The sequence below is a fragment of the Thunnus maccoyii genome, chromosome 5 (genome assembly GCF_910596095.1).
Source record: "Thunnus maccoyii chromosome 5, fThuMac1.1, whole genome shotgun sequence".
NCBI lineage: Eukaryota > Metazoa > Chordata > Actinopteri > Scombriformes > Scombridae > Thunnus > Thunnus maccoyii.
In genome coordinates this window covers 8,278,425-8,292,591 of record NC_056537.1, presented here as the reverse complement: position 1 = coordinate 8,292,591, position 14,167 = coordinate 8,278,425, and the positions used below count along the sequence as shown (strand labels likewise).

Below are 14,167 nucleotides of genomic sequence, written 5' to 3'. Positions count from 1 at the left end.
CAAGTGCAACCTCTCCAAAAAGAAAAACTACATTCCCCAGCTAAACTTTCGGGTTTACAGACTCTCGCGAGATTGTCCCCATCGTAGTAAATTCTCCATCCAAAACATTGAAGAGGGGGGGAGGTGAGATGTGATGTGTGTGTTACATAAACACTGAGAGAAGCAAGTGAATTTATTACATCGTTTTATTTCAGTATTTTAACATTTACATGCACATGATTGAGTCAGTCATGCTTACAGACGTTGGATGTTTCACCACAGCCGGCTGTCACGATTTTCTCCTCAGCAGTTTGTGCTCTCAGCTCCCCTCTCCGACCCAGAAAGGCTTTTTTTTTTGCCACAGCATTTTTTAGTCCAACACACCCCCCTCTGCCGCCATGCTCCCTCTCTCTCACTCTCTCTCTCTCTTTCACATAAACACACACACCCAAACTAAACATGAAATTCTGAGAAACATAGGATTTGTGACACAAAACAAAGCCTGTCATGTACTCATTAGAGTGATAAGAGTATAAAAATGTGTCCACATGCTGACAGTCATCATGCAGCTGCTCGCATTCTTTGACACAAGTGGAGGGATCGAAGACAACGTGACACCGGGAGGAAGGAGCAGCAAGTTGTGTAACAATTTCAAACGGGATGAAATTTAATTTATAACTGACCAGCTGCCTTTCAGACATATTTACAATGTGCAGGATAAAAATATATTTACAAAATGTCATCTTTCACAAAATAACCCTTACAATAATCAATTTTATAGCACCTATTTTATATTCTGACATTTGCACAGTAATATTATACACTCACCTACAATTTAATAAACATTTATCAGCTTAAAGGCTCAAATATTTAGCAGTGAAACAGCTGCCAACACATTTCACATTAAAAACAGCAGATACACAGCATTTAAATGTAGTGTAACACATTCAGCAAAATGACATTCGTTTTTTAAGAGAGACAAAAGAGGCCTCCAAGTGTGTTTAAATTGATGACATTAAATATCTTCAAATTTCACATGTCAAACACACACACACACACACACACACACACACACACACACACACACACACACACACACTCCTATCGGTAGGTTTTGTTGAGAGTCCCCCTTCACGTCACGGTCGTGTCCTCGCAGCCCAACAGCTGAAAACAAGACAAGAAAATGTGGATTTAGTCGTGGACAGTTGCCTGTGAAAAATCTCTACATGTGTCCATATAATCTGTAAGATTTTAAACAGTCAGAGCTCGCAGGGAAAGTGCACAAATATGTTGAAATATAAGCTTGACCACCGTCTCTTAACATGCATGTTGTGGCTCTTTAAAATGTTTATGTTAACAAGAGGCAAAAAAAAAAAAGATAGGGATATTTTTTTAACCATCTTGTGCCACAAAGCTACTAAAACTACATCTCCTGAGTTTTTTTTAATTTCAGGTTTTTGTTTTGTATATACGTTAAGTGTATTTACCCCTCCCAGTATTGATATCCTTAACTACACACACACCACCCCCCTTAAATCCAACAATACAAAGCTTTTCTCGAATTTAAGTTTCTGCCCCCCTCCTCTTAACACACACACTTACACACACTCTTTCTTTTACCTTATCTGAGTCAACAGTAACTCCATCTTTCCCTAAACAAACGCTAATCCAACCTTTGACACCGCGACACGACAAAATCTGTTGTTTCGCCCACAGTGTTTCTGGAAACTTCCCTATATTGTTGCGACAGTGTTCACACATTCACCTTCACGAATCCAAGGTTAATCTCGTATTTCCTTATATTGTAAATTATGAAACAAACGTTTTTAGGATAAGCAGATATTGCCTGAATTTAAAGAAGGAAAAAGAATCACATCGGGGCAGCGTTCAGGACAAATGTTTGCCCTGCTGATAATTTCTCACGCTGACAACAAAATAAAAAATACCTCGACTGTCATCACTGATCTGATTTGAACCATTTTGTTTCCAGAAATTAAGTTAATATAAGATTAAGTTTTGTTGACAAATCGGTAGTGTGTACCAAGACTTTGCCAGAGTTTAGAGGATTTTCTTTTTCATCTAATTCTCTGACCCTTGTGTGTGTGTGTGTGTGTGTGTCGCTGTCCTCCTCCGTGGTGCTGAAACGCACATTTCAGTACCACAGAAGTGGACAGCGACACACAGCAAGACCCTTTAAACACCCCTAAACCTTGTCAAATGTAAATGATCGACTTCTGCCCTGCACAGGTATCGGATACATATCTGACAGACACCAGGGAGCACACCTGCCCCATTCTGTACTCACAGCTGTCGACCCCACAGTAACTGCTCCTGGTTCGGTTTTTGCCCCCTATAACTGATCATATCCCGTGATACAGCATGAGCCTAAACAATGACATCTCGATAAAAGCATCCGAGCAACTTCAACACAACACACACACACACACACACACACACACACACACACACACACACACACACACAGCCTAATTCTCCTTTTACACGTTCAAAAAAACTACCGTGACAGTCGTTACAGTAAAGCCACACACTCTACTCTCATTCAACTCTAAATGACAGGTATTCTCACAAATATCTAACCAGTGAGTCGTATCCAAAACCTTTAAAGTATCTGACAACCGACACAGGTTAAGAGCGTCCTCTCAACAATTACCAGATTTATATGTTTTGTTTTGTGTGTTGTTTAACATACCTATACGGTCCCGTCTCATCCATCGACGACAGCAACCTCTCCAGCTTCATCTGAGGACACAGAGAACATAAGTGAGTCTGATTTAATCGCGGCAAAAAAGTAATAAAGACTATAGTCTTCGTTTAAACCTCTAATCTTATCATTTCACCGTCTCTAACTTTTCAAAAAGCTGACTGACAAATAAGACTTAAACATTACATAAAATATAGGGGTCCAAGTATGTTTTGAAAGCTATAATTCCTGCAAAATATCTGGGTGTTAATTTGAAAAATGTCTGCCTCTTTTTTAACATATAAACACAAGAAAACCCTCAATTTTCACCGGTATGCAGCTTTAAAATACATTTTAATAAACGGGGAGTGCAAGAATTACCTTCAGTAATTTGTATTGTGTTCAAAATATTTAAAAAAACACAATCAGATTTAGTCTTTATTGGGCTCAACTGATTTATTTACATATCAGCTGAGTTTTCTCATCAAATTATATTTGACAGTTTTGCAGTTTTTCTTATGTTAGTTTTAGTGTTAAAAAACAGGCAGAGTTGTGCTTGAATGCACAGTGAAATGATAGTATAGGTTGTTTGCTGTGATTTGCACAATATTCATATAACATTACATGAAAGATATAACATATAATCACCTGTGTGTGTGGTGTGTGTGTGTGTGTGTGTGTGTGTGTGTGTGTGTGTGTGTGTGTGTGTGTGTGTGTGTGTGTGTGTGTGTGTTGTGTCCAGCTGAGCAGACAGTGATGAACGTATAGTGCTGCCTCACATCGTGGTTGAAGTCACATTGTTCTGTTTATCCTGCAATAAAAAAAATATATAAAGAGATCACATTATAAACCCTGTAAAACCTACTGTGTCACTACACCGTTTTTAAAACACACACAGACGAAGTGAACGCACAGAGAGACAGAATCACACACTCCGCCACATGCTGATTTGGCCGAAACACACACGAAACAAGCAAAAAGTGAGACAAAAGGACACCACTCGCCTGTTCAGTCTGATCAAAGTCTGACCGACACTTAGACATACGTTTAAATCATACACGTATACACACACCTCTGAATCATCTGAGAAAGATAAACCTACACACTCACAGCACTGCAGGTAACACTCAAGCCTCCGACTACTCTTAACAACTCAAATCACAGACTGAGAAAACCGTAATTAGAAAGCATCCAGGATATGTAAATTACAACAAAAAAAAAACATGAAAACATCATGAATCAAATATGAATTAAACATTTGAATTTTGAAACACACATTTAAACAAACAGGAATGTTAAATCAGGGGTCGTTTTGTCTAAATATATGTTGGAGAATATTTTCATCATAAGTCAGATTTCTCTTAGATATTAAATAAGACATAAAGAAGAAAATATCTTTCACATTTAATGAATTAACAAGTAATACATCCCCTAAAATATAAAACTGGACTTATTTTATTAAATATAATGTATTGAAATATAAATGTCTCTTTATGTACGTCCTGAGATATAGTTATCGTATGTTTAAATGTTTGTTTCTCTCCATTTCATCTATTGAGCACTCACACGCACGCTCACACACACACACACACACACACACACACACACACACTTCCAGCCGTTACGAGAGGGACTTTGGTGTGTGTGTGTGTGTGTGTGTGTGAGAGACCTGCCAGACCTGTGTGTGCGTTAGCGTGAGTGTGTGTGTTTGTTTAGGATATTTTCCTTTAATTTTACACCAGTTTAACACACAGTTTGACACTTAACTCGAATGCAGCTCACAGGAAACGTGTGTGTGAACGTGTGTGTGTGTGTGTGACACTTATGTTGATAAATGAACATCCAGACCCTTGATGAGATAACACTCCACACACACACGCACACACAGAAAATCAGCCTTACACACACTACACTTGATTTTTCATTTAGAATATACTGTATGTACGTAAACGCAAAGTTGGACACACTCACACTCACACACACACGCAAGCACACATACCAAAACACACACACACACACACTCTTGCAATATACAGCCAATAAATGACAAAATAAAACCACCGCAAGCTACCGTAAGAGTAAAAAATAAAGTCTTGAGAAGTTTAAAAATAGTTTAAACTAAAGTAATGTGATATAAAAACTTGTGCATCTGCAGTTTTACGTTTGTGTTAAATACTGTATCAACTTTACACTTTATACAACATCATCCATTTAATTTACATTTTCCTGTTTAATGGAGGATCCTATAGCATCATTCTGCTGCGTCACCTCCTCTCACTGAAGTCAATTTTTTAAATGACGCACATTCCAGCGAGACGCCTGTTGTGCCCGACACCACACCTCCAAGTCAGCAAACACAAGCTACTAACACACCGACAAAAGGCGTAAATTCACACACACACACACACACACTGCAGGACCACCGCACTGCATGGGACAGATCAGGTGTCTTAGAAGTTACCATAGTATCCAGATTAGCGTCAGGCTCATATATCGCCTGATATTTGCCTTTAAAATGCCTCGTTAGTGTCCCCTGCCACAGATATGATGGAGGCTTGGACATGAGGATTTCAACATGTCACTCTGCAAAAAAAACCTGCTATCAAGCCCATCTAAATAAATCTCATCAGTCTTGCTTTCAAATGAGAGTTTTAGTGACCTATAACGGTATAAATGAAGCCGTTCAATAACTGGTGGAAACATCGAGGGGAGACACAGAATATTTTAATTTCTTAGCCATCAAAACAATCACATGGAAAGGTGCTAAATATAAGTAATCACAGCTTCAATTCCAGAGATACTAACATTAGTATCGGCCCTCAAAAACCCACATCAGACAAAGACATTTCTACTTTTTTTGGGGTGAAATTAAACAACACTTCAGGGAAAGGATTTCCCCAGCTGATATACTGTTAACGGACTGCAGTGCTGTTTTTCTGGGCAAGTTTTAGTTTCTCTCAACCTCAAGAGCAGAGCCTCCAAGGCGTCCTGAACAGAGATACGAGAGCCTCTCATTGGAAATTGAGAAAAAGAGACCTCAGATTTAACATATGTGGAAAAAAAAAGACTCTTCCCCATTTCATAGGGACACCCTGAGTCCTCTTAAGGTCCCCAGATGATTTCCTGCACCCTGGTATCACAAGCATCGAGCCAGTTAAAGACGAGGACACTGTACAAACCCATTATATCATGATCTGACTAAATCCCTGCATCCAACAAAGTTGTAGTGACAACAGCTTCAAACACTGCTCCAGAATCATCAGCTGGCATCACATCACGTGTACTCTTAATACTCCTCCTCCCAAATACCCTACAGCACAACTGAAATGGGAATAAATCAACCTGCGCTGTTTTGGTCCTGAACTATTTGTGACTGCTGTGATTCATAAAATTTCACTTATTCTGCTGCTTTCAAGTCGTAGCAAAACGGCTGAACGTCAAATATAACCACAAGGTCCGGAAGCTGGTTTGAAACTGGTGCAAGTTTCATGGAGCAAAAACACGAGCTGGTCGGTTGATGGTTCATTTGCCACTTTACTTCCTGGAACTTAACCAGCCTTCTGTTTTCCTTAATCCTCCTTTCTGCCCACCTTTCCCTCTGTTTCCTCTTTCTACAGCTGCAGATCCACAGATTTTATATAGACAATCTAAAGATTCATGTAATACAGTACATGAGCCCCAATTTGACATTTTCTTTAACAGATTTACTACAGTAGGAGCTAATTTGGGATATTTCCAAACTCAAACGTACTCTTTACTCTTTACCTTTAACAGTTTCTAGTTATAAAAATAATACATTCTTGAATTAAGAGCTTTTATTCACTGATTTCTGAGTGAAAGTATCTCCAGTATAGACATTCTTTATTTTCATTTAAAATGATATAAGTTAATTTGAACTAGGCAGACTATAGGACATGTTCATACTTGAGAAATCAAAAGTCACACCCATTTACCTTCCCTTTCTGGCAACAGACGACTCCCCCTGGCATTGAGGACAAAGAGGGGGCGGGTGTGTCCCATTAAAACCGGCTTGACTTTCAGGGTTTCAGGTGATGAAACTGAGGGAAAAAAAAAAGTTTCAGTTGATCCGAGTTCTTTCGCTGCTCGTCCCGATGCCTCCTCCCTCCCTGCCGGGGCCAACAGTCCTTGTTTTCTGCATCCTCTGCTTCACCGCCTGCGATAGCTTTAATTTTCTGTCTTCTCGTAATCATCATTTTGCTCCTAAGAATAAAAAAAAAAACACATAGATTCATGATTCATACAAATACTTTTTTGTGGCACTCTAACATGTAATTGGGTGACATGGTCAAAACTAAGATGCCATAAAAACACATTAATACGTGCAAAAAAAAAAACCTAACAAATGTTACTTTTAAAAGAGAGATGAGCTGTCAAACAGTGATTACATTTCTCCCCCCTTGAAGTGGGTAATTAACACATGCATGGAGTTGGGATTGTAATTAATAAACCACCAGTTTGTACGAGAGCAGGTAACAAGGGTAGGACACTGACTGCGGGTGTCCCGCTTTTATCAACCCCTGCCGCCCACAGGACAGACTGCTCACAGTTCCTCTTATTGGCAACACTGATTCTGCATCTGCTGCCACGTTACGGTGAGATACACACTAACACACACACTCACACACACAAGTAAATTAATGAGAATATAGCACAAAGACACTATACAGTGTATGTCAAAAAAATGCAAGTGTTAAACATGCACGTTAACATAAAGAAGTGAGGTCATGTCACAGGTATACACATGATGGAAGTCACACATACCAACACACACCTTTAGACATCTTCTTATTTTCAGCATTAAAATACATACAAATGAGACACACACACATGAAAATACACTCAAGCCTACACACAACAATGGTGAGTTAAATTTAAATGCCACTTACATACAAACTGCAGTAAATGACCACAACAACTGATATTTTAAGCTTAAATTTGTTACATTTTCTAATAAAACTCTGATTTCATGTAACTTATATTAGTGCCATATATTTTTATTTTTAAAGGGATTTAATGTAAAGCAGGAATTTTGATTATGAAGATTTATATCAGCCCCCAAACTAGACTGTGTGTGTGTGTGTGTGTGTGTGTGAATCTGTGTATGTCTGTATTTTGTGTCTGTGGGGTGAAAGTGACTTTCTTCACTGTCTTTAGATTATCTACGGAGGTTTTCTGGATTTTTTTCTTTTCTTTTCTTGTTACCTTTTTCTGTATTTGATCCAATATATAGCTCTTTACCTGTTACTTTGCACTGTATGTATTCTAATGTAAAGCACAGTGATTTTTCTCTGTAATAAAATGTGATATATGCATTAAATTACCTCACTTTGCCAAAAAAAAAAGACTACATAGATTCAGTTTTAAAAGTACAAAGTTAGATAATCTGTGTTAAGGTTTGTCTCTTCAGTCTAATTCCCCTCTTTTAAAGCACGAATTGTACTAAAATACCATCAATTTTATCTAAGAGTTTAACATAAACCCTCTGTAGAACAAGCAGCCTGAACAATGAGATGAAGAAGAGCTACTCTTCCTCTCTGGAGCTCTGTGTCTTCATCTGTACAGTCAGCCATTTTCTGCCAGACATGAGGAGGCTTCACTGAGGCTTCATTGCTTATGAAAGAAAGGCTTTTGTAACCAGCTAACAAAATCCAGATATGGAGAAAAGCACACGTCGTAAACAACAGAACTAACGACGCTGAAGGATTTATATATGATTCAGTTATTCCTCAGCAGAAGCCTTCTCATGCCCGACTGCCAACCCAATGAGTGGTCACAACAAAATGGCTGACCTGCATCTTTGAGGATCATCATACATATTGGGGTTTTTTTTAAAAAAAAAAAGATCTGGGAGGTAAATTTAAAACTCAGACAACCTATTTTCATCCTGGTTTGTATATTTCATCATTTAACTGTGTTGGAGATGATTGAATTGACATATTGGCAGTTTTTAAAGATTTTTTTTGGAGCAAGGTTGTGATGTTTTGTTTTTGCTGCAGTTTAAAATTATTTATAAGTTAAACGAAGGAGGTCATTAGACACCTGGAACTGCCTGTTTTTCATAATAGTTCTGATATAAGAGTTTAAAGAGCTTTTATTTGATGAGTTCAACTTTTCCTCACTTTGTTCTGACACATGATCAAACATCTTTCCATGAATGTACAATTAAGATTTTATTGGAGAGATTAAATTTAAAGTTGTTACATTTGAGAAAAACTTTTACATTCAAAAGAGTTGCTAAAATCCCTCAAATCAAGTCTGAAATGTTGAATGTGCAATGCTTTTGTTCGGCAGATACTCAGTTTGTGTCATTTCTCTTAGATATAATAAAAGTTTGGACATGATTTTACTTAGTAAACTTTAAACGTGTTGTTCTGCAAAACCTGCAGTCTAAAAATGTCGTCTGTAAAGGTTTAAAATGAATGTTTTTTGTGATTTATGATGGTATAGCTGAGGAGAAGACACTCTGAATACTTCAATTTCTTTGGCATCAAATCAACAGTTAAAGGTATTGAATCTAAGGAAAAAACAGCTTAAATCCACAAACATTGACATTGATATAACACATTAAACAAAAAAAAACATGAAATAGGAGTTGAAAGAGGTCCTGTAGGTAAACTTTTCCTCTTGTTGTTTTTTTTACACACAATCAAACATATTTCATCAGGATCATGTTAAAATATGACTTAATTGGAGAAATTCAATTTAAAGTTGTAACATTTTAGTAAATCTGTCCTCCTCTACTCTCTAAACAATTACTAAAATATCTCAAATCAGCAAGTTTGAAATGTTTAATGTGCAATGCTTCTGTTAAGCAGATACAGACTCAGCTTGTGTCATTTCTCTTCGATATAATGAAGGTTTGGACATGATTTTACTTAACAAGCTTTAAAAAGTGTTGCTCTGCAAAACCTGCCTTTTACAATTGTCATCTGTGTAGGTTTCAAATGAATGTTTCTGAGACTTATGATGGTATAGCTGAGGAGAAGAGAAGAGAATATTTCAGTTTCTTTGGCATCAATACGTTCACATTTAAATGTATTTTATCTAAGGTATAAACAGCTTCAATCTACAAATATTATCTTTAAATAAAATAAGAAGTAGGAGTTGAGAGATGTCCTGTTGGATTCATACATGATCAAACATGTTACATGAAGGCACTTAGTATTTATCTTAAGTTGAGATATATTCAATTTAAAGTTCAGAAAATCTGTTAACAGCTGCTGAAATCCTTCTTCACATCATAAAGTTTGAAATATTTAGTGAGCAGCAGAGACGGACTCAGCTTGTGTCATTTACCTCAGATAAAATGAAGGTTTGGACATGATTTTACTTAACAAATAAACAAATGAAACAAAAAAAACAAACATATGATACAAGTTTAAACAGGCCCTGTTGAAAGAAGTGAGCTTCTCTTCTCCTTGTAATCATACATGATTTTGTCTTGAGTTGAGACATTAAATTTAAAGTTGTAAAATATTTTTATCCCAAGTTTGAAGCATGAAATATGCAACGTTTTGTTCAGCAGGTAAGTATTCACTGTTAAAATGTATACATATATATATATATATGTAATATGTGTAAAGCTTCTGAAAAGCTTAAATGATCTTAAATGATGAAACATAAAACCCATGTAAATACAGCATATCTGTATGAAGCACTGAGACAAATAGAAAGGCTAGTTTGGGATGATCTCAGTGAGACAGGAGAATATTTGTACTGCACTAATCTCACTGAGTATCACGCGAAACTGTTTTGACTTTAACTCTCAACTTCCCACAAATTAACGAGTGTTCTGACGTACTGAGATGTGTCCAAAAATAACCCTGTTGATGTGACAGACGGTCAAACTCGAACATTGTTTACAGGTTGACCGAATGTATCGGTAAAAGCAGAAAAAGCTTTTGGCCACATCTTCATGTAACACACACACACACACACACACACAGACAGACACACACACACACAAATCCAGAAATGTATAAGTGAATAAGTGCATGAACCCACACACACACAGAGGTACCCAGGTTCTCTCTCTGTGTCATTCAAAAACATACACACACACACACGATGGTCCATTAAAAATGTTTAGTGTATCAATTTAGCTGCAGCCACTGAAAACAAAAGAAAAAAAAGAGAAAGAGGAGAAAGAGGACCGACCACCACCACAGCAGCAGCAGGTCGTTTCTATACATTGTATACGTTAACACGTAGTCCGGGATCAAATCTATAACTGTTTAACTTTAGCAGAAGTTTGAACATCAACAGAAAGAAAGACAAAAAAGTTATTTCTGTGTCTGTGTAAACTCAGTCAGATGTGGGATTTAGACTAGAAGAAGGGAATAACATTGAAATTATTTGTATATTTGCACAATTCGGTGCTGATTTTTCTTTTAATTTCTACTAATTTTACAATAAATACTTTTTATGATTGTTTAGGATTTTTTTTTTCCTGGTGTTTGTCTCAGTTCCAGTTATTGACCATCATCATGATCTGAGTGACTCTGTTTAGATGAGTGTTACATTTACTGCAATTATTATGATCACTGTATGTTCTCACCTGTATGTAAATACACAGATTTTACGTATTTTTACTTGTAAGTTTTGTTACACTTGGATGTTTTTCCCCCTCTCGACATGCGTCTGTTTTATTTTTACCAGCATGCGTCTTCGACTTCGATGTACCAATTGAAGCTGAATCATCTTAAAACTGCTGCTTTACATCATCGAGATTACAGTCAGCTGCTAGTTTGGGCTGTAAGAGTCAGAGCAGCACTGCCTCGATCATTATCCTGTTACTGCAGAAACATCACAGAAGAGCAACGTGTCGGCAAAAAGAAAAAGTCAAGTTGATACATGTTTTAAAATTTTAAAAAAAAGAGGTCAAAATAAAATTAAGACTTTAAATTGGATAAAAGATTGTGAATTACACTGCCTATACTTTGCTTTTTCAATGAATTTAACACAGTGTTTGTTAATTTTCTTGGTAAAACAAACACACACACACACACACACACACACACACTGACCTGTAATAGTCAGGAATCTAAAATTTACATCTTTAATTTATAGTTTGAGTAGATAAATTCAAATCCACAGTACTGTAATGTTAAAACTCTGCAGACTTTTGTTAGTCAATTAGCTGTAAAATACAAACTGACAAACCTCCAATAATCCTTTAACAGTAAAAAATATAATTTAATTATCACAATCTGATGAAAACTGGTCCAAAACTTTTGTATATTTAACTCCTTAACATGTGTCACATTTCATTTCATTTAAAGTCACTGTGGACAATAGAGCTACACTGCCTCTCGACATGAATGGACACATTGTGTTACAACTTTTGTGTGTGTGTGTGTGAGTGTGAGAGTGTGTGTGTGTGTGTGTAGGTTTTATTTTTGTCTTGTTTTGTCCCGACTGTATGTCACTACTGTATGTGGGTGTTGAGGGATATGTGTCTCGTGCTGTTTGTGTTTTTTTTATTTACTTGTTCAATGTTCAAAATAAAAATGTGTCACGTTTGTGTGTCAATCAGTTTTCGGATCGGCACACATCCTGTGGAAACCTGTTTCAAATGTAAAGTTTACTCTGTTGTTGTCATGTGAAAACTTTCTCTTACTGTTGTGATGTTCATGTTTTAACCTCTGTTGCTCAATTACACGCTCCTCTTTGGGTTCAGAAACTTTTTTTCTTATGTAACAGTTTCAAAACTGATTATGTAAACCAAAAAGAGCGCTCAGTGGTCGAACTAAATACAGGTCTGTTTTTCGTATTTTCCTGGAAAAATACGAGTAGTTACAGGAATTTCCTCTGAAAGTGGCACAGTGTTTGTAGCAAAACAACTTGATACAACATATGCTGCTCTTAATATATCTGAACAATGTTGGTGTGTTTCCTCTTTTCCTTCCTCGTTCCAACTACAGATGATTAAAACGTGAAAAGGAGGAAACATAAATGAGAAGCAGTGAGGAAAAAAGTATTTGTGGTTCATCAGTTTTTCTCCTGATGGTTAATTAAACATTTCTCAACCTCATGAGTCTTCTTCTGCTACGTCTTCAGACTTTTCTTTATATTCAAGTAACATTATACCCAAAAAATGTTACAAACTGCCTTTCATTAATGAGATCTGATAAAAACAAGATGTTAATTTTGCTAAAATAATCTGTTTTAAACCATTTAGATGCATCTTAATACAATTTACTGTCTATAAAATGTGTGCTTCCTCTAAAAAAAAAAGGTTTCAGTAACTTTTTGTTTATTTCTTTCTAGAGCTAGAAAACATATGTGACCTACTTTTCTGTTTTACAGGATATTAGATGATCTAGACCAGTTTGTCACAAGGTCACTTGTTATGCAGATGTGACTAAGATGTGTAAGGCTGATTTATTGATATTTGTTTTATACATATGTAACTGAAAGTAATGACTCAGTAGGTTTCTGCCTTTTTGTTCTTTAAAATAGAATATAAACATACGTCGTTCTCAAAAATTCACATGATAACTCGACACCTCTTTAATTACCAGGAGAGGTTGAAACATCTGGATATGAACAGTCAAGCAAACTGCTTCTGCGGTGAGTAAAAAATGTGTATGTGACCTTGAAATGTATCTTAACAAAGTAAAAAAAAAAAACAGCCACAAAGTTTCATTTTTGTATCAATTAGCTGAAAAACACAAATAAACAATTTAACCTCTTGTGTCCTTGAACAAACGACATTTAAAAAGTGGTGACGTGTGTTTGAGGACAGAGTGTACAACATCTGTAATAAGTGTAATGAGAGTAAATCCCTTTGAATTAATGTTTAATCTCTGTCACAGTTATTGTATTTTAACTTACAATTAAAAATACAAACTACTGTAAAAATTCTACATATTAAAAATGAATAATTACTGGACTTGGTTGTGTTTAAGAAGTCAGAACTGTCCAAACTCTCTGCTTTAGGGCTTTTTTTGTTAAAGGATTTCATCTGAAGGATTTCAGTGGTATAGAAAAGTGTTTTAGGCAACTAAAATTATTCTTTTCTTTCTAAAATAAAAGTGATGTGACAGAAGTAGAAATCAGGATGAGAAGTAGAAACTTAGCAGAGATGTTCTCCTGAAGGAAAAAGAGACTCCTTTGTCTTCTAATGTGGACGTATTCAGTGTTCATGACAAAAACATCATCAGCAGCAGCAGCAGATATTACTGACCTGTGTTATGATGTTTAGTTTTGGCCGGCAGTTTAACATCTGACAGCTGAATGAAGTCAGCTGCCCCCCCGAGCAGAAAACACCTGAGGTAAGATATCAACATGGTTTTAATATGTTTTAACATTAAACTCTAAGTTAACACACACTGAATGGCAGAAGAAGCTGTTTGCTTTCAGGTGATGAAACAACATCTACACTCCAAAACAGCTCAGACTGAGAATAAAACTTCAATTTAAGTTTATTTCTTAAAATTTACTAGTTAATTGAGTAACTGAGTT

General features: G+C 36.4%; 1 long non-coding RNA gene across 3 annotated transcripts in view; it reads right to left on the bottom strand.

Annotated features, from left to right (window-relative positions):
- Positions 1-3,004: 3,004 nt before the first annotated feature.
- Positions 3,005-14,167, bottom strand: part of LOC121896657 — a 54,761-nt gene continuing 43,598 nt past the window's right edge. For 2 of the 3 annotated variants that reach the window (XR_006096063.1, XR_006096065.1), the window contains 3 exons: positions 13,890-13,972; positions 6,634-6,901; positions 3,005-3,491 (listed from right to left, as the gene is read on the bottom strand). This is a non-coding gene — a long non-coding RNA (uncharacterized LOC121896657). The remainder of the gene's footprint in view (positions 3,492-6,633; positions 6,902-13,889; positions 13,973-14,167) is intronic. The other variant, XR_006096064.1, reaches the window with a different exon arrangement.